Source organism: Cetorhinus maximus, chromosome 15 (genome assembly GCF_964194155.1).
Source record: "Cetorhinus maximus chromosome 15, sCetMax3.hap1.1, whole genome shotgun sequence".
In the NCBI taxonomy this organism is placed as follows: Eukaryota; Metazoa; Chordata; class Chondrichthyes; order Lamniformes; family Cetorhinidae; genus Cetorhinus; species Cetorhinus maximus.
Genome location: NC_135893.1, coordinates 2,585,127 through 2,606,608, shown reverse-complemented (window position 1 = coordinate 2,606,608; position 21,482 = coordinate 2,585,127). Strand labels below are relative to the sequence as shown.

The 21,482-nt window shown below is 45.4% G+C and overlaps 1 protein-coding gene across 2 annotated transcripts in view; it reads right to left on the bottom strand.

Annotated features, from left to right (window-relative positions):
- phc2b (polyhomeotic homolog 2b (Drosophila)) overlaps positions 1 to 21,482 on the bottom strand; it is a 286,708-nt gene that overhangs the window by 228,242 nt on the left and 36,984 nt on the right. The window lies entirely within an intron of this gene.

Below are 21,482 nucleotides of genomic sequence, written 5' to 3'. Positions count from 1 at the left end.
AATCCAGCATGGGAAGGGTTGGTCAGCACCAACACCCTGCAAAAGAGGGCAGCCACCCAGTGCCGCAAGAGGGTGAATGATCTCCTCCGTTCCACCAGAGTCACTCTTCTCATCACTCTCAACTCACACACTCACAAACCCATCACACACCCACAGGGCCCTCACTCACTGCCAGTGTGAGGGACATCACCATTCACTCTCTCACTCACCGTCATTGTCCTCATCCCGTCCATGGGACCACTCACCACCCACACAGGCCAGGCAGACTTATCATCTGGCCCGGCAGGCATCCTGATACACTCTCCCCATCTCTATCCATGCAGGACAAACTGGCTCACAACAGGAGGGAAAGGTCGCAGACTGGTGGAGGGATGCAGAAATCAAGGTCCTCACCAGCTTGGCCATCCAGCTGGCCGGCGATGACCAGGACCGGTCCTGTGCTGATGGTGAGGTCGGCGCTGCTCTAGCAAGTGAGAATCCAGAAGTGCAACATCCATCAGATAACCAGGCTGTGAGTGATGTGTCCTCTTTCACAGGCCACTGCCCTGCACTAATTATCTCCCCTTACTTTCGCAGGCACATCTGCCAAACAGCTGACAGAGTCCATGACCCAGGGCCTCCAATCAAGTCCCGAAGAAACCTCTGAAGAGGAATCTGAAGGCTCCCTCCCTGAAGTCCCGTCACAGCCTCACCCACACCCTCCACCAGCGCAGAGACACACACCTCAGTGGGGCCGAGCTTTAGAATAGCCTCAGGATCACAATCTGGTGAGCACATCGCACTGTCTGATCCACAGCAGACAACAGCAGGGACTTCCCAGGTCCCCGGCACTCGGAGGAGCTGCTGGAGGCCAGAACGTTGCTGAGTCCGAGTCAGATGAGGAGCCTCTGGACTCGGTCATGTCACAGTTGCTGGAGCTGCAAAGACAAGCTCGGGAACATCAGGAAGGGATGTCCACTGCACTCCTCAGATTGCAAGGCACGATGGAGGAGTCCGTCCGCCTTCAGGCTGAGGTGATAGTGTTGTCATGCCAATGCACCAAGGTCAACACTGGCAGGATGGCGGCCTCCATGGAGACCTTGGTCCAGGACGTCGCTCCTGCACTGCTGCACGGGCTCAACTCCATCGCTGATGCCATAGTTGGGCCTCCAACAATGTGTATGCGAGAGGGGCACGGGCAGCTCGATCTCACTCCAGCTACCCCTTCTCTTCAAGGAGTCAGCCTGGGGCTCCCTGGCACCCATAGGGAGGAGGATCAGCAGGTGCACACAGCAGGAGCGAGTGTCTATGGTGAAAAGGAAACTGGGCATGTGGGAGTGACGCTCCCTCTCCATTGCGGGTAAGAACCTGGTCGTCAGGTGTGAGGCACTCTCGCTGTTGCTGTACGTGGCGCAGGTCTGGCCCATTCCTCACTCCTGCGCGATGGTGATCACCCGAGCTTTATCTGGAGGTCGAAAATGGATCATGTCCGCAGGGACACGATGTACAAACCTCTAGATAAAAAAAGGGGGAAAACATGCTCAACATCGCCCTCATCCTGATGGCCACCTTTGTGTGTGGCTGCATCAAGCGGTGCGTAGACCCTCAGTACGCAAACACCAAGTGTCGCTATGTGCTGTGGCTCTACCTGTCTCCGGTGTTGCGAAGGATGGGTCTGGCCACGCTGCCGCGGAACGCTCCAAGTAGTTGGACCGTGCCGTACCACCTGTCCCTGGTGGAAAAATTTATGCAGAGAAACACCTTTGATCACAAGTCCATCAGGCAGTGGTCGGCACGTAACGTCTTAGAGGCCCTGAGGGAAAAGGAGAGGGTGGATCCCGTTGGATGGTTCCCCGAGCAGACTGTCAAAGTAATTTGGCAGAATGCCTCATTGCCAGAACTTTCCAACAAGCACCAAGATGTAGCTTGGCTGGTGGTGAGAAAGGCCCTCCCTGTCAGATCCTTCCTACACACCAGGAGTCTCACCCCCTCTGCACGTTGCCCTCAAGGTGGCTGTGGTGGGGAAGAGACCGTTGTTCACCTCCTTGTGGAATGTACCTTTGCAAAGAAGGTCTGGAGAGAGATGCAGTGGTTGCTGTCGAGGTTCATCCCGAGCAGTTCTGTGACACAGGACTCTGTGCTCTACGGGCTGTTCCCAGGGACACACACCGAGACAAACATCAACTGCAGTTGGGGGATCATCAACTCAGTGAAAGACGCTCTTTGGTCTGCCCGAAACTTGTTGGTCTTCCAGCACAAAGAGTTGTCCCCGACCGAGTGTTGCAGACTGGCACATTCCAAGGTCCAGGACTACGTGCTGAGGGACGCACTAAAACTTGGGGCAGCCACCGCAAAGGCCCAATGGGGAAAGACCTTTCTGCCACAGTGCACCGAGGGACTGGGAACTGTTTAAATCCCCTCGGGCTGTACAGCTCAGAATGAATGTCTGCAGTGAATACTAAACGTATTATAATTGTATTGAAGCACCTCAGAGTGCAACATGATGTATGTTGATAGTGTAATGATATTGGAGTTGTCTGTAATGACCATATTGAAATGACTGTAATGTTCATTGATTGTATTAAAGCTCCTCATGATCCATGTGTAAAAGTTGAATGTGATTGCACGTTTTGTGATGGCCAATTAGAAATGTTTTGTCATGTTCCCTCAGATATTTTATGACTAAAGTATATTTTTCAAAAAAAATCATTTCCTGAACCAGCCAATGAAAAGTCTGCACTATCAAGTTGAAAGGGTTTGAGGAGAGGGAAGTCAGAGTGAGGTGCTACGGCCACAGCTTCCTAGGAGCGTTTGATGGCAGAATGGGCAGATGGGCGCTGTGCCGCTTTCTTTAAAGGCATTGTGCTGGTTTCAGGAGACTGACACGATACAAAGCCCTGTTGTTGCTTCGCAATGACATTGCTCCTTCAGCTGCCCGGCACAACCACGGCCAGTGAAACCCACTTAGGTGGCCCCTGCTGCCGCAGAACAGAGTTAGTTGGTACAGTTTATATTCCTTACTCCAGCCAATAGTGAAACAGTCACACCTTTGCTGCAGTTTTCATGTATAAAAGCATCTTTATAATTAGAGTGTTCAACCTTGGGAAGAAAGAGAAATCAGTCTGTGTCCGGGTACAGATAGCTGGAGTGCCACCTCGGCACAACTTTCTTCCGGGAGGGAGACAGACAACTGTACAAAATATTAAAAAGGGTGAAAGAATCTGGGTTTGGGATTTTAGTCTCGGGGAAGGTGAGGAAAACACTGAGCAGGAGAATCAGGAAAACAAATTTGGCCAATTGTCAATGCATTTAAAACATCGTATTGCTTAGATGTATGAGCGAGTTTGTCTGATGTGCTCCAAGGTTTGAGAAATCCAGGCAGAGTGGATGAACTATTTCACATTGATCCACGGGCTTGACTTGCCCTCCTCAAACAATGGGGTATTCACAAGGGCAGGTAAAACCTTCAGCATCATCATCACGTCCCCCTGGAGCAAGGACAACAGCAAAGCGCTGAGAGACCAGTCACAGCCAAACCCCATGGCACACAGAAACTTACGCACAGCACCAATATAAAAAAATAATTTTCAAATGGTTTTTACAAAGTAGTTCTGAACTGAAAGCAGTTAGACTGTGTTACCCAGGACAGATAGGTGTGTCTGAGTACACCCTGGATAAACTTTCATCCCGTTCTCCTAGACTCAAACCCAGCTCAATCACCATCTCGTAGTCGGGCAGGCTCAGCATGGACAAGTACACAGTGAGGTTCAGCAATACAGAAATAGAGCCCACAATGATCTCGGAACAGATATACACTGGCTGGAAAACAGGTGGGGAGTGGGATGAAGTGGATAGCCCTTTCCAGGATTGGGCACAATTTACTGGGCTGAATAGCTTCCTTCTGTACCTATCCTTCTGGTAACACTCCTGTGAAGCGCCTTGGGTCATTTACAACCACTTTAAGGTGCTACATAAATGCACATTGCTGCTGTTGCAATATCCTGTGATTCTACATCACCACGCGACTGATATTTTTCTTTCAAGGTGGTTCTTTTGTTTATTTGTGTTCCTTCCTCAGTATTCTCAGTGACTGGGAGGTTAAAAGATGCACAGATCCACAATACAAAATGCAGCACAAATCAAATAACCATCACAGGTCTGTAACCACACTGTCAATGAATTGTTCAGATAGTGACACACGCTGTCTCTAATTGAAGCTGCAGTAACTGCGAGGCTGAGGTTGCTGCAAATTCAGGTAAAACACACCTTTGGTCATCCAGCATCATTTGTTCAGCGCTTAATCAAAATCCACACTGACCACGGGAGAGATTCATCATCTGCAAGTTGTTTTTTTTAAAAAAAATATGGCCAGGCAGGGTTTGTGCAACTTAGACCCAGCACAGCAAATCCAACTGCTGCTATCAACTAGTCATTTTACTTTACTCTTTGGAGCTCCAAAGACATTTGAGTGGGAGTTGAGAGTATCTTTGTTTTGGTTTCAGCGTGTGATGGGAGTAATCGTATCTCTGACGGGATTGGTCAGAAAAACCCCCGAACTATAATAGCAACACATTTACTCCAAAGGGTTACACAGTGAAAGTCTCCCTCGCCCTGTAAACGTACATCTGCAGTATCCAGAAATCACTGGCACAATGTTGTTCAGGTGTGAACCAGGTGTTACTAAAAGCTTTTAGGGTTAATAAATCTTTCGGTTCACTCAATTTTACCGTTTTCAATCTGTGCAATAAAATGTGGTCACATCTTGCCATCTGGTGAGGTAGCAAATGAAAAGGAGCGACACTCAATCGCAATTATGAGCCAGTTGAGACACCTCAAACAGCTTTGGCAAGACAAAACCAACTGTTTCCTCAGCATTCCTGTAAAATTAGGCACTAGAGGCTGTTTAAACAGGCCGAGTTCTGTGAAATCTTCCGATGAGGACTCGAGGGGAGGAGGTAAATCAACCAAAAGGGACCAAGGGCTGGAAGAACTGGGGGTCATCCCCTGGTGAGAGTTGGTGATACAAAATGGGCAGGGGGTGGTCAGCCGCTGCAGGGCATTGTGACATAGAACCCACAGGGCTAACAGCAGCCAGGCAGCAACACCTCCATCCATTAGGAAATGGCAGATTATACAGTAAACATCACAAATCATCCATTAGCACAAGGCGGGAAACAGCATGACAAAACACACACACTGATATCATTCACACATCACAACGAATTCAATAACTGTTAGGCCTTAATCTATACATTCGGCTGAAAATGCCTTTGTGTGCAGATGAACATTGATGGCAGTGAGGGAAGAGGTGCAGACCATTTCCTTTGGTACAAACAGGCTTCTTAAAGGGGTAACTGGTTACATCTGTGACAGCTCTTTCCTGTTACTGTTTCCTCAGACAGGCCAAGTGCCAGAATTGCATCAAGCTGTGTATTGTGAATGTCAGGAAACCCAAAGAGAATCTGCAGTTTGCTGTTCATTTCTCACAGGCAAAGACTCCCAGACAGGAGAGGGTTTGGGGATTGGTGGCGGGTGGGGGTGGTTTGCTCGAGGGTTAAAGACTTAAATACTGGGAATGGTTCCCACCCATCAGGCACACACTGCCACCTCCTTTTATACTCGAGGGTTATCAGAGGGCTGGACACGGAGAAGCAGGACACTGGTCAGGATTCTGCTGTGCAATTGTGCAGGTTTTCTGGGAGTCAGGAAACTCAAAGTGAAAGGGAGGCGGGAGCTGTTTTCACACTCCTTGTGGGTCAGGAGGAGTGAGAACGCTGACCCCACCATCATCGACTATCTCCCAATCCTCGATTGCAAGGGGTTTGTCTCCAATGGCCTTCAGCTGCTGCTGTAGTTCCTGACCATCGGCCAGCTTGTCCACTTGGCCAGCCGCCGGGTGAGAAACAGATGGGATCTTGCTGTGCAGATTGGCAGCACCTTCACCATCCCAGGTTCTTCAGCTGTTTACAACCTCCGTGTAAATATCAGGGCCACCTCAGCTGTGGATGGGATGCAGTGCACAGGTGATACAGAAGCATTGCAGGATGGGCTCATCCCTCACTGGGCATCACCAATGATGCCAGTATTATAACTGAGCTACTGCGTGTGTCCTGTCCTTTACAGGAACTGGCAGTCATTGCCAACAAGAAGAAGAGTGATGGGAACGTCCACGATGCTACACTGCCCCGTTTTACTAAATTACTGGCAGCATCGACTATGAAGCGATTGTTATTTTCAAGACTCATGTTTATTATAGCCAAGACAGTGGTAGACTGATCTGTTCCAGATTGAATTTAATATATCACCTTTAATATATATTGTAAGGGTTCAGACTCAGTCGCTCCATCATTCTCTTTGCTATAAGTAAAAAGGAGCTAGGATCCTGATCCAAATATGCTTCTCACTCATGTACATGGCCCCCCAAGGGCTGAAACCAGATGGTCAAAGCTCTGTAAGGCATAAATAAAAAGATGAGCAATGCTTACAATAAATCTGGCATTGCTGCAGGTGATTTTGGCTCTTAGCTGAGAAATATCTATATCAAATGCAACACTCTGTCCTTGAGCATTAACTCATCACCTCAGGGGCATGAGGAGCTCGTTTGACAATCCTGCTGGACCAGAACTCGAAAGCAGGGTTTCAGTCAACCGAGGTCTTCAATCCGACTGAAGCTGTTCCAGCCTCTTAGTGACATTTAGGTGAGGATGAGCTCAGGAACAATCCCGGTCATTTTAATTCATTCATGGGATGTGGGCAGCGCTGGCTAGGCCAGCATTTATTGCCCATCCCTAGTTGCCCTCGTGAAGATGGCGGTGAGCTGCCTTCATGAACACAACGGAGTGGTTTGCGCAGCCATTAACCAGATGAGATTTTAATGATACGTCAGCAGTTTCATGGTCACCATCATTGATGATTAACTTTTTAATTCCAGGTTTATTTAATTAATTGCTGGCATGGTGGGATTTGAACTCATGTCCGGAGCACTAGTCAAGGCCTATGGATCACTAGCTCAGTAACATTACCACAAGACGATGATACCCTATCCCTTTATACAGGTCACTTTGTGGCTCACGATTAGCAAGTTTAACAGAATCAACTTTCACACCAGATAAAAAGAGGGGGGGGCGGTCAGGAATGAGGTTACCTTCAGTTGTACAGGGCACTAGTGAGACAACATCAGGAGTACTGTGTAAAGTATTGGTTTCCTTATTTAAGGAAGGAAGGATGTAAATGCATTGAAAGCAGAGGTTTAGAAGATTACTACCTGGATTGGGCAGAGGAAAAGATTGGACAGGCTAGGCTTGTATCTACTGGAGTTTAGAAGTGTAAGAGGTGACTTGATTGAAACATATAAGATCCTGAGGAGACTTGACAGGGTGGATGTGGAGGAGATGTTTCCTTCTGTGAGAGAATCTAGAACTAGAGGGGTCACTGTTTCAAAATAAGGGGCTGCCCATTTAGGACAGAGATGAGGAAATATTTTCTCTCAGAGGGTTGAGAGACTTTGGATTTCTGCCTGAACCACTTTTTGGGAAGCAAGTCCTTGAATATCTTTAAGACAGAGTTAGGTAGATACTTGATAAGCAAGGGGGTGATAGGTTAGAACCGTAGAAAAGTTACGGTGCAGAGAGAGGCCACTCAGCCCATCATGTCTGTGCTGGCCAAAAAGAGAAACTATCCACTCAATTTAATCCCAGTTTCCAGCCCCTGGTCCGTAGCCCTGCAGGTTACAGTGCTTCAGATGCAGATCCAGGCAGCTTTTAACTGAGTTGAGCGTTTCAGCCTCAACCACCAACTTAGGCAGTGAATTCCAGACACCCACCAACCCTCTGGGTGAAAAATCTGTTCCTCATGTCCCCTCTAATCCTTCTACCAATCACCTTACATCTTATCGGGGGATAGGCGGGAATATGAGGTTAAAATCAGATCAGTCGTGATCTTATTAAATGACGGAGCAGGCTCGAGAGATCAAGTGGCCTCCTCTTGCTCCTAATTTGTATGTTCGTATGTATGTTCACATGAGAACATAGAAACCCATTCCTTCAGTCCCATGATTCAGGTCACAGAATTCCTGGGGTTTAAAGTAGAGACTATCCAAGTGGAACTTTCTCAAAGATGGTTCTCCTAAAGGTTTTTAAATCCATAAAGAGATGACAGGGACAGCATTTACAAAGGCAGGTTTTCTAGAAGGAAGTCAGGCTGCTAAGTGATTAATATCCAACAGTTGGGGTTACTGAGGGCTAATCCTTATTAACACCATCCAGCCAATTCAGTACCTAATGATCAGTTACAAATCGGCTAATTTCCCCAAGCAAAGCAGGAAATTGCACTTATCTAGTACCATTTGCCACTGGGAGTGGGCATGATTTTGTGCTCAAGTCTCTGGAGACTTCCTGACTCAGGAGGCAGGAGTGTTACCTGAAAAGCTGACTGGGTGTACAGGCTGCCATCAGGAGGCTACATATATAACCAGAGCTGGTGAGTAACGTGACTGATTTTCCAGTATGTGGACTACAGGCTCCATGTGCTCAGAAACTCAGCCCGATGGGAGGTGGGTTAAGACAAGCTAAGAGTATTTTTTTTTTAAAAAGCGGCGACAAGTTACAGACACAAATACTGACGTATCTTATACATCTTCCTAGATTTAGCAGCACCAAGATTCAAACCCACCACTTAAGTAGAAAAGTAACAAACTCCCAATTATTCTAATGCTGTGAAACCATGCTTTAGATTTTAAAAAATATTTTTGAAGTTACTGGCTGGATACCAGTATTTTTATAAAAAAAGATTAAACTAGATTCCAGTGACTTGCAATCATAGACTCAGATGTTTACAGCACAGAAGGAGGCCATTCGGCCCATCGTGTCTGCACCTGACCTGATGACACTAATCCCATTTTCCAGCCCTGGAGGCTATGGCAGCACAAGTGAATATCTAAATACTTCTTAAATGTTATGAGAGTTTCTGACTCAACCACCCTTTCAGGCAGTGAGTTCCAGGCTCCCACCACCCTCGGGGTGAAAAAATTTCCCCTCAACTCCCCACTTAGCAGGCCATGATGCAGAGGGCCATTAAATTCGGCGGGACCATAATATCCCACCAGGTGGGAGCGGCTGTAAATTCCTGGCCATGGCGCTTTCAGGGTGACTGGATAGGTTACAACAGTAATAAATGGAAAAAGGCCCTGACCAAAAAGGCTCTGCATAGGTTCAGAATTGTGGGAATCTAATTCTTACTGTGCATTGTTGTAGCTGAAGTCCAGGCTAAAACACAAACCTTTTGGTGCTAAATCATGGGTTACAATGATAGGTCGGCACTGAATTAATTCTGTGCTAAAAGTAACCAAAGAAGCAGCTCAAACCAAAATGGAACCAATGAGTACTGCGCGCTACACTCTCAACTGAACCAATGAGAGCGATTGGGGCGGGGGGTGGGGGGGGGGGTTTAAATTTTGCTCAGGGAGCTCTCCCAAGTTCTCAGTTGCACTGCCCCAATGGACCAGGAAAGTTCTGGATTCCAACTCCGCCTGACCAGAGACACTCCATTTCAGGATGGACCCAGCTTCGGTATCATTTGGGTAGCAAGAGGGGGGAAGAGGTATCCAGTGCTCCTGATCTCTACTGGGCGATTCCATTTGGGAGGGTGGGGGATGAATAATGGACAAGAACAAGCTTTATCTCTATGACCATGGAGTAGCCAAGGAGTCTCCTCAAGCCCCTTGCTTTGCAAGGTCAAGTTGCTGGGGACAGCACCACTTGTGGAACCCCGAGGATGAGTCAGTGAGGATGGCATTAACCACAGACTACAGTTTTAATGGAACAATCTCTATAATTTATAATTACATATGGCACGCAATAATACCGAGTAATAAATTTGAGAGAGTGTTAAAGATGAAACGATTCTCATTTTTTAGTCGCTCCACTGTCTTCGAGATAACGGAAATGGGAGATATTGCCTACATGAATCAGCAAGGCTAAATGTAGGATTAAATCCAGACGAACATTTGGAGCAATAAAAAGCACCATTCTCAAACACTATTTATAAATATGTCACCTATAAAACTAGAAGAAGCTGTGAAGGAAAATAAATCTCTGTGGCTTTGATTCTAAATTCTAACACTAAATGGAAGCAATCTGGGCAAAATTATCTATTTCTGTGACAGGACCGTAGCCAGAAGGGTTAGGATTTACCCTTTGCCTTCAGAACAACACTGGTGTTGGACTGGGTCAGTAGCTCCTGCCCATTCTCTGCATCTGTAATGATGCTACAGGGGTCTCAACTTCGAGGAAGGAAACAAAAATCTTAATCAAGAAGAAAACTGAAAGAGTAAGGAAATACACCAATGTCGATTAAGAGATATGTTATGTTGAGTGACTCTTGGTGATCAAAACCCTCCCAATGAAAAGACTCGGGTGTTATCTTAATAACAAGATCACAACCCTGGCCCTTGAGATTGTTTCACATATAGGACCCTACCAATGTTGCAAAAGTCACTTCATAGAAACATAGAAAATAGGAGTAGGCCATTCGGCCCTTCGAGCCTGCTCCACCATTCAATGTGATCATGGCTGATCATCCAACTCAACATCATACTCTCCCCATACCCCTTGAAGCCTTTATAGTCTAGAAACCTATTTCCTCCTTAAATATATTCAGTAGCTTGGCCTTCACAGCCTCTGGGGTAGAGAATTCCACAGGCTCACCACCCTCTGAGTGAAGAGATTTCTCCTCATCTCAGTCCTAAATGGTCTACCCCATATCCGGAGATTATGACCCCTTGTTCTAGAGCCCCCAGCCAGAGGAAACATCATCCCTGCATCCAGTCTGTCCAGCCCTGTCAGAATTTTATATGTTTCAATCAGATCCCCTCATTCTTCTAAACCCCAGTGAATACAGGGCCTAGTCAGCTCAATCTCTCTTCATACGACAATCCTGCCATCCCAGGAATCAGTCTGGTGAACTTTTGCTGCACTCCCTCTATGGCAAGTACATCCTCTCTTAGGTAAGGAGTCCAAAACTGCACACACTACTCCAGGTGTGGTCTCACCAAGGCCCTGTACAGCTGCAGTAAGACATCCTTGCTCCTGTACTCAAGTCCTCCCACAATGAAGGCCAACATACCATTTGCCTTCTTAACTGCTTGCTGCACCTGCATGCTTGCTTTCAGTGATTGGTGTACAAGGACACCCAGGTCTCTTTGTACATCAACATTCCCCAATCTATCACCATTTAAATAATTTCCCTACTACTGAGGTTAGGTTAACTGGTCTGCAATGCATCGTTTTCTCTCTCCCTCCCTCCTTCCTTTTTTAAATAGTGCGGTTACATTTGTACATTCACCACCCTCCAATCTGCAGAATCTACAGAATTTGGGAAGATGAAACCAACACATCCACTATTTCCATGGCCACGTCCTTTAGTCCCCCGGGATGTCGATTTATCAGCTTTCAGTCCCATTAACTTGTCCAGCACTATTGTTTTAGTAATACTAATTTCTCTCAATTCCTCCTTCTCACTAGACCCTTAGTTCCCTGGGTATTTCTGGGAAGTTATTTGTGTCTTCCTCCATGAAGACAGAATTGAAGTAGTTGTTTAACTGCTCTGCCATTTCCTTGTTCTCTATTATAAATTCTCCTGTTTCAACTGTAAGGGACCTACATTTGTCTTGAGTAACCTTTTTCTTTTCACATACTTATTGAAGCTTTTACAATCTGCTTTTATGTTCCTTCCAAGTTTTCTCTCATACTCTATTTTTCCTCTTTTAATCAGTCTCTTGGTCCTTCTTCTAAACTGCTCCCAATCCCCAGGTTTGCTACTTTTTCTAGCAACTTTATATGACTCCTCTTTGGATCTAATACTATCCTTAATTTCTTTTGTTAGCCATGGTTGATCTGCTTTTCCCATTGTGTTTTTGCACCAGGAAGGGATATCTAACTGCTGCAACGCATACATTCGTTCCTTAAATATTCACCATAGCCTATCCATTGTTGTGCCTTTTAATGAAGTCCTCCAGTCTGGCGTAGCCCTCATACCTTTGTAGTTTCTTTTGTTTAGATTTAGGACCCTAGTTTCAGATTGGACAACTTCACTTTCCATCCTAATGAAGAATTCTACATGTTATGGTTACTCTTCCCTAAAGGACCCCACACAACAAAATTAATTAACCCCTTCTCACTGCACAATACCAAAGCTGGGATAGCTGGTTCCCTCGGTGGCTCAATGTACTGGTCTAAAAAACCAGAAATTCTCCGCCACAGAATCATTGCTCATTTGGTTGCCGAGTCTATATGAAGATTAAAGTCACCCATGATTACTGTAGCACCCTTGTTACATGCATCTCTAATTTCCTGTTTAATGCCATCCCCTATCTTATCGCTACTGTTTGGAGGCCTACAGGCGACTCCCACTAGTGTTTTCTGCCCCTCGTTGCTTCTTAGCTCCAGCCAGACTGATTCTACATCTAGGTTTTCTGAGCCAATACCCTCTCTCACTTTTGCACTGATTTCATCCTTAACTAACAACACCACCCCATCTCCTTTTCCTTTTTGCCCGTCCTTTCTAAATATTGAGTACCTTTGGATATTCAGTTCCCAACCTTGGTCGCCCTCCAGCCATGTCTCCATAATCACAACCATATTGTACCTGTTTACATCTATTTGTGCAGTTAATTCATCTACCTTATTGCGCATGCTCCTTGCATTCAGATACAGTGCCTTTAGACTTGTCTTTTTAACAGTTTTACACATTTTTTTGTACTATGGCCCTATTGGCTGCTCGTCCTGGTTTCCTCTGCCTTCCGCTTTTGCTTTCTCCTTTTCTGTCTTTCGTTCTTCTCTTTGTTTCCCTCTCTCGTGTCTCCTGCTCAGGATTCCATCCCCCTGCCAGTTTAGTTTAAACTCTCCCGCACAGTACTAGCGGCAGCCTTGGTAAGTAGGCCCTGCGAGGATATTGGCCACGGTCCTGCTGGGGTGCAACCCGTCCAGCTTGTACAGGTCCCACCTTCCCCAGAATCAGTCCCAATGCCTCAGGAATCTAAATCCCTCCCTCCTAAACTACCACTCCAGCCAAGTATTCATCTGGTCTATTCTCCTATTCCTGATCTCACTAGCACATGGCACGAGGAGTAATCCTGAGATTATTACCTTTGGTCAGCCAATCAGGCAGGCTGCTTTGTTCTGGATGGTGTTGAGCTTCTTGAGGGTTGTGGGAGCTGCACTCATCCAGGCAAATGGGGAGTATTCCATCACACTCCTGACTTGTGCCTTGTAGATGGTGGACAGGCTTTGGGGAGTCAGGAGGTGAGTTACTCGTCGCAGGATTCCTAGCCTCTGACCTGCTCTTGTAGTCACAGTATTTTTATGGCTAGTGCAGTTCAGTTTCTGGTCAATGGTAACCCCCAGGATGTTGATAGTGGGGGATTCAGTCATGGTAATGCCATTGAACATCAAGGGCCGATGGTCAGATTCTCTCTTGTTGGAGATGGTCATTGCCTGACACTTGTATGGCAAGAATGTTACTTGCCACTTGTCAGCCCAAGCCTGGATATTGTCCAGGTCTTGCTGCATTTGGACATGGACTGCTTCAGTTTCTGAGGAGTTGTGAATGGTGAACATTGTGCAATCATCAATGAACATCCCCACTTCTGACCTTATGATAGAAGGAAGGTCATTGATGAAGCAGCTGAAGATGGTTGGGCTGAAGACAATAACCTGAGGAACTCCTGCAGTGATGTCCAGTGACTGAGATGACTGACCTCCAACAACCACAACCATCTTCCTTTGTGCTAGGTATGACTCCAACCAGCGGAGAGTTTACCCCCTGATTCCCATTGACTCCAGTTTTGCTAGAGCTCCTTGATGCCACACTCGGTCAAAAGCTATTTTGATGTCAAGGGCAGTTACTCTCATCTCACCTCGGGAGGAGTTTGGCTCTTTTGTTCATGTTTGAACCAAGGCTGTAATGAGGTCAGGAGCTGAGTGGCCCTGGCAAAACCCAAACTGGGTGTCAGTGAGCAGGTTATTGCTAAGCAAGTGCTGCTTGATAGATCTGTTGATGACCCCTTCCATTACTTTACTGATGATGGAGAGTAGACTGATGGGGTGATAATTGGCCGGGTTGGATTTGTCCAGCTTTTTGTGTACAGGATATACCTGAGCAATTTTCCACATTGCCGGGTAGATGCCAGTGTTGTAGCTGTACTGGAACAGCTTGGCTAGGGGTGCGGCAAGTTCTGGAGCACAAGTCTTCAGTATGATTACTGGAATCTTGTCAGGGCCCATAGCTTTTGCAGTATCCAGTGCCTTCAGCTGTTTCTTGACATCACGTGAAGTGAATCAAATTGGCTGAAGACTGGCACCTGTGATGCTGGGGACCTCCGGAGGAGGCTGAGATGGATCATCCACTTGGCACTTCTGGCTGAAGATTGTTGGGAATGCTTCAGCCTTATCTTTTGCACTGATGTGCTGGGCTCCTCCATCATTGAGGATGGGGATATTTGTGGAGCCTCCTCATCCAGTGAGTTGTTTAATTGTCCACCACCATTCACGACTGGATTTGGCAGGACTGCAGAGCTTAGATCGGATCTGTTGGTTGTGGAATCGCTTAGCTTTGTCTATCACTTGCTGCTTATGCTGTTTGGCACGCAAGTAGTCCTGTGTTATAGCTTCACCAGGTTGACATCTCATTTTTAGGTGTGCCTGGTGCTGCTCCTGGCTTGCCCTCCTTATATGTTTTAATAAGATCACCTCCCATTCGTCTAAGCTCCAATGAGGATATTCCTAACCTGCTCAACCTTTCCTCAAAAGGATGGGGATGTAGTGGTAGTGTCACTGGACTAATGATTCAGAGACCCAGGGTAATGCTTGAAGGATATGGGTTCAAATCCCATTATGGCAGCAGGAGGAATTTTATTCAAATCAATAAAAGAAAATCTCTAATTGAAAGCTACTCTCAGCAATGGTGACCGTGAATCTAACGTAGATTGTCGTAAAAACCCATCTGCTTCACTGGTGCCCTTTCGGGAAGTAAATCTGCCGTCCTTCCTGCTTTGGCCTACATGTGACTCCAGACCCACAGCAATGTCGTTGACTCTTAACTGCCCCTCTGAAATGGCCTGGCAAGCCACCCAGATCAAGAGTAATTAAGGATGGGCAACAAATGCCCACAACCCAAGGATAAATTTGAAACAACCCTTTCATCCCAGGAATAAGCCTAGTGAACCTTCTCTGAACTGTTTCCAAACCAAGTCTATCCCTCCTTAAGTAAGGAGACCAGAACTAGGTTCCCCTCAGAGACCAAAATCAATGGAGGTGATAAAAATAATCAGGTTGTTTCTATAAAAGACAAATTAGCAAAGGCAATTATGAGCCCAGGCAGCAAGTTAAAAATCAACTCCATAGAGAAGGTAAGGACTTTATCTCATCTGATCATGAAAATAGGCAACTCTTTGAGGTAACACACCAGGTGCAAAAAAACAAGATCCTTCAACTCATCTAATTCTTTAAAGGGCAGCAGCCTCCCTGCTGAGTGACATTATTGAAAGATGAAGTAGAAGATTTGCTTCTAAACTTTGACAACAACAATTCAAGCCTTCCTGACTAATTCTGGCCTCTTGTGCATCTCCAATTATAATCGTTCCAGCATTGGTGGCCGGGACTTCAGCTGCCTCGGCCCCGAGCTCTGGAATTCCCTCCCTAAGCCTCTCAGCCCCTCTCGCTCGCTCTCCTCCTAAAAGACATTTCTTAAGAACATAAGAACTAGGAGCAGGAATAGGCAATTCAGCCCCTCGAGCCTGCCCCGCCATTCATTACGATCATGGCTGATCTCATTTTGGCCTCAACTCCAATTTCCCGCCCTCTCCCCATAACCTTTCAACCCGTTACTAATTAAAAATCTGTCTATCTCCTACTTAAATTTATTCAGCGTCCCGGCATCCACTGCACTCTGAGGTAGTGAATTCCACAGATTCACGACCCTTTGAGAAAAGTAATTCCTCCTCATCTCTGATTTAAATCTACCACCCCTTAGCCTAAAACCATGGCCTCTCATTCTAGAATTCCCCCACAAGGGGAAACATCCGCTCCACGTCTACTTTGTCTATCCCCTTTAGCATCTTATATACCGCAATTAGATCTCCTCTCATCCTTCTAAACTCTAGCGAGTATAGGCCTAAACTGCTCAATCTCTCCTCATAAGACAAGCCCCGCATCTCTGGAATCAATCTAATGAACATCCTCTGAACCACCTCCAGTGCAACTACATCCTTTCTCAAGTAAGGGGACCAAAACTGTGCACAGTACTCCAGGTGGTGTCTCACCAATGCCTTGTACAGTTGCAACAACACTTCCCTATTTTTATACTCTATTCCTTTAGCAACAAATGCTTCAGCAATAAAACCTTCCCCTTTGACCAAGCTTTTGGTCAACCGATTTGATATCTCCTTCTGTGGCTCAGTGTCATACTTTGCTTTATAATGCTCCCGTGAAGTGCTTTGGGACGTTTCATGACGATATGTGAGTTGGTGTTCTCTCTCCGTCACAGGGCTTCCTCGCTGAAATTATTTCTTAATGAAATGAAATTCTTAATCATCATTCAATGCCTCATATTATCTACAATCCAGGTGAATCATGCTAAAAAAAAGTGATGCAAAATGCATTATTTTATAGAAAGACTGAAATGGAATTGAATATTCTTGATTGTAAAATTACTTTGTACAGTCAAAATATGTTAAGAATTAACATACAAATTTGGGGAGAATGGGAATCTTGACCAAATAGTAAAAGAACTCCACCATAGAAACCAAACAAGGGGAGACACTCTCTCTCTCACTCTCTCTCTCTCGTTGGACAATTGCCAAAGAAAAATAACTTTAGCACATGTGGTTCCGGGTAGCAGTGAAACACGCGAGCTGTTAAAATTTTTCTCTGTTTAAATCATGAAACAAAGCATTAATTAAAGCACACAGAGCCAGCTGTCTGATTTTATGAACACTTTCACATAAAGGCAATCCTTTTTGTAAAAGGATCAATGAGTAATTGGTTCCCAAGCAGCCTCTCGTTTTTGCGTCCTCCCCACTCCACCCCCACCAAGCCCCTAATATAAATAGACGCATTGTTCAGCAGTAATGAACTCAAAAACAAGTCTTTTCAACAGATTGCGAGTCTAGTTTGGCAGCAAATAACAGGTCACAGGAGGTCACGTGAGAGCTTTTGTTCATTTACACAAATATGTCATGAGCAAGTAATTATGTTGTCAGAAAGATTCTTCCTTCACAATCAGCGCGTTTTAATATACCGTGCTCGGTTTGGAGAAACGCAGCCATTAAATTAAGATCGCCAGCAGCAATAAACTTCTCTTCCAGCTGCTATTGTTTTAGGTTTTTGAAAGCAGCCATGTGTTACCATTTACGAGAAACTACGGGTAAAAATTCAGCTGCTTTATGGGTGTAAAGGGATCACTCGCTGGAGGCCGCCTGCGGGTAAGTTTCTTTTTAAACTTGCTCCTAACCGGGTGGTGGGGAGAGGGAGCGGGGGCAGGGGGTAGGAGTACCGCTCCTGCCTCCGAGACCACTGCCAGCTCACACCTGGCAACCCACCCGTCTCCACTTGCCCCCGCCCGCCCACACCCCTCCCCAAACTCTCACCTGTGTCTCTAGAACAGCCCGGGGTAGGTTTTCCTGAGCTGATTTGAGGCAGGCTTCAAGGCCGATGGCATCAGGCGGGTGTGACACTCTGCAGCCCTGTGTCAGGCTGGTTTTACATCCGACATCATCATCATCATCATCATCTCACCATCACCACAGACAACAACTGTTCTGATGAGGTGCCCATCACCTCGTCATTATTCTCCTGTCACCTGATTATTTAGTTCATCAATGAAGTGAGGGGCAAACCTGCCAGTCAGAAATGTTCATACAAAGAAGATGACCACGGTGTTATTTCTACTTTGCTGGATAAATGATTAGAGCACTAGTGTACGGCATCTTCACAGAGTTAGCTCGTATTGTTTTGCTAAACTGGAAATATTACAGAATCTGTTTTATATGAATGTGCGTAATGACTCTTATGTTTCTTCAGTGAGACCGCTTCAGTCCACGGTGCTTCAGGCAAAGAGTCACCCATGGACTGAAGCAGAGTGACAGCACTGCTGCCAAAACATCTTAAAGATTTAAACCAAAAAAAACCGTGTAACCAACTTTATGGTGGATTAACCAAATCAGTTGTTTACCTGTTGACTTTCAAAATATCTACCAATTCCCATAATTTGGCACCTGAGGTTGATTCACCGTTAATTCTGAGAAGAGACTAGAGGGACAGGAGGATTTTTACTTTTAGCTGAATAAAAACAGTTTTAAAAAAAATAATCCACAAAGGCTCTCACAAGAATATAAGGAATAGGAGTAGGATTGGGCCATTCGGCCCATCGAGCCTGCTCTGCCATTCAATGAGATCATGGCTAATCTTCTCCCTCAACCCCACTTACCCGCTCTCTCCCCATATCTCTTAACTTCCTTACTGCCAAAAATCATCGGCGCTCAGTCTTGAATAGACTCAACTTCGGAGCATCCACAGCCCTCTGGGGAAGAGAATTTCAAAGATTCACAACCCTCTGAGTGACAGAATTTCTCCTCAACTCGGTCATAAATGACTGGCCCCTTATTCTGAGACGGTGATCCCCAGTTCTAGACTGGCCAGCATCTAACCTATCTAGCCCTCAAAAAGAATTTTACATTTTTTCAATGAGATTACCTTTCATTCTTCTAAACTCTAGTGAACATGGGCCTATACGACTCAATCTCTCCTCAAAGACAATATGCAGGTTTCCGAGCTTGTGGGTAATGAACCTTTGATGCCTTCCCTCTAGGGCAAGTACATATGAGGCAAGGAGACCAAAACATTACTCAAGCTGCAGTCTCACCTTTACTCACTAATTGTATTAAGACGTTCTTGCTCTTACACTCCAATCCTTTTGAAATAAAGGTTAACATCCCAGGATCTTTCCTAATTGACTGCTGTCATGGTCCTCAAAGAGTTAAAACAGTAATCCAGCGAGAGGAGGGAATGGGAATTCGAGGTGGTTGAAGTTACTTATAAACCGTGCAGACTTTGTTCCTAGTATAATGTGGCCACATGTCTCTGACTGTATCACAGTTTTGTAACACTAGTTCCAGACTGGCCAGTTCCCCGTTATTTTATTTATAGGCCTCAGGGTTCCAAAATGAATTCTCCCTGTGCTGCCAGGAAAAAACAGTTCAGAGTGAAATGCTTCACATCAGATAGTGACAACTTTAAGGGCAATGACGAGTGAGTAAAACTGAAATATTCCTGCACGATTGGGGTCACTAGACCCTGAAAAAAAGGTCCATTATCTAATCTCTCCCCAGCTCAAAACGTTTTCATCAGCTATTCATCATGTCAATTGGGGAGAACATCTGCCCTCTCCCTTCATTCAATATGACCGTTTGAATCAACTCAACAAATCTACATTGCAAGTCGGATTGCCAACCCTTCAGGACTGGCCCGGAGTGTCCGGGAAGTGAAGATCGATCTCCAGGACACTGCTGTGACCAACCCAGGGGAAAGAATCATAGCAGTATTAGCAATTTTTTAAATTTGAACAATTTTTATTAGTTAGAGAACTGTTGGAAATGGGAAAAAAGTTTGTTAGACTGAGGTCTGATGAAAAAGCTCCAGGAACGTGTTCAGAGTTGGCAACCCTGCCCAGTGCTAACTCTTAACAATGAACAATCCTAATGCTCCATTTATCATCCCTGGATGTCATTGCTGTCACCTGCAAGGTTGGTAACAAGCTCCCCAGTGTAAAGAACAGCATCGTCAGTGTTGACACATCCCATCAAACTCGGTGGTTTCCACTTGCAGCTTTGCATCTGAAGAAAGAAGCACTGTTGAAGGTGGAGGCAAACCGACAATGGTGGAGTGTCTCTGGCTGCCTTCTCAGAGCTGACAAAGTGTGTTCGCTTAAACTGGCCATTCTGGAACTTCCTCGAGCCTTTAAACGGGCAGCCAGAACTCTCATCCAAAACATACAAGAGCCTGTGTAAATACATAGGGAGAAACATTTGCTCATGTAGAGTGGTGCTGTCATAGACAGGCAACACCATAGGCCACACTTTGTGGGTTTCTTCATCAATATTGTTGAGGAACTCCCATTGGTCAGGCAGGCAGTGCCTCGAGATACTGTCTGCACCTGGAGCATCAACACACTTCAAGTGGTGCTAGACAAACAGACTTTCCAGTCTTAAATTAGATACTTAAACCACTTGTTTGGGAGCAGAGAAGAGATTCAAAGTTAGTGGTACAAGTATTTTAATGAGAATGTTATGTTTCTAATTTTGTAACTTCCTTCTCAATTATTATCTTGTATTAAATGGCATGTCAAATTTATTAAAGTAGTAAAAGTAACATGCTATCAAAGCTTCTACTATTGCACTCATCAGGACAGTTCACAAGAATACCAACAGTAAAGGGAACAACAATTTATACTGCTCGAGAAGACAGTGTAGATTGTTAGAGGCATTGCCATGGAGAATACACCAGGGAACAGTTAACTGCTAAGCTTTTGTTCAAATTCAAACCAGGCAGGTTGACTTTGATTGGTCAAGGCATTGCCATGGGAATGAACCAGGGGATGGCTGTACCCCAAGCTTTTGTTTAGTTGAAATAGGAACAATGTGTGGGCACCTTGTTGGTATTCTTGTGAACTGCCCTGATGAGTGCAAGATGAAAAGCTTTCACAGCATGTCTCTGTTTTTCACCAATACTCAAGCTCTGCACTGCACTACCAAACAACTATAAATTCGTAAAACATCTAGCCCATGTCCTATGACACCACTCACAATGAGGCAGAGGTTATACTGTTGCCAGGGGCACTGAATGTAAACATGCAGTGTGGTTACATACCTGGGAAGAAGTTTCTAAGAGATCTCCTCAGACAGGGAAGGAAGTGTTTTTCACTTCAACCTAAATTTGAATATTATTTTCCTTAGATGTTGCTGATAGGTAAATAAAATGTGTTCCTATACGTACCATATTTACATAAATGAATAAAGCTCCGCCTGTAAGATGGGGAGTCGATAAAGGGAGGGTTGACAAATTAACATTGTAAATTTGAAAGCGAAGAGAGGGTTTTGGGAGAAATTTCTTTCTTTATTGAGCTACTGAAGCATGGAATATTTTGGCACAGTTGAGGCAGAAGCTATTTGAGCGAGGAAGGTACAAAGCTATGGGGAATGAACCAGGCAGTGAAATTAACTTTGCTTTGCACCGGCAGAGAGCCAGCACAAACCCAATGGGCCAAATGGCCTCCTTCTGGCTGCAAGGTATGCGAGTTCTCTCTAAACTGGATGTGTGACCAAGAACAAAAAAGTTCAAGTTGCTTAATGCAAAATCCTATTGCTGGTCACCGAGAACAATTAAAAACAAAGACTTGTATATTTAATATTTTGCAAATCCAAAGCTCTAACGTCGTTTTTTAGTTATAAGCAA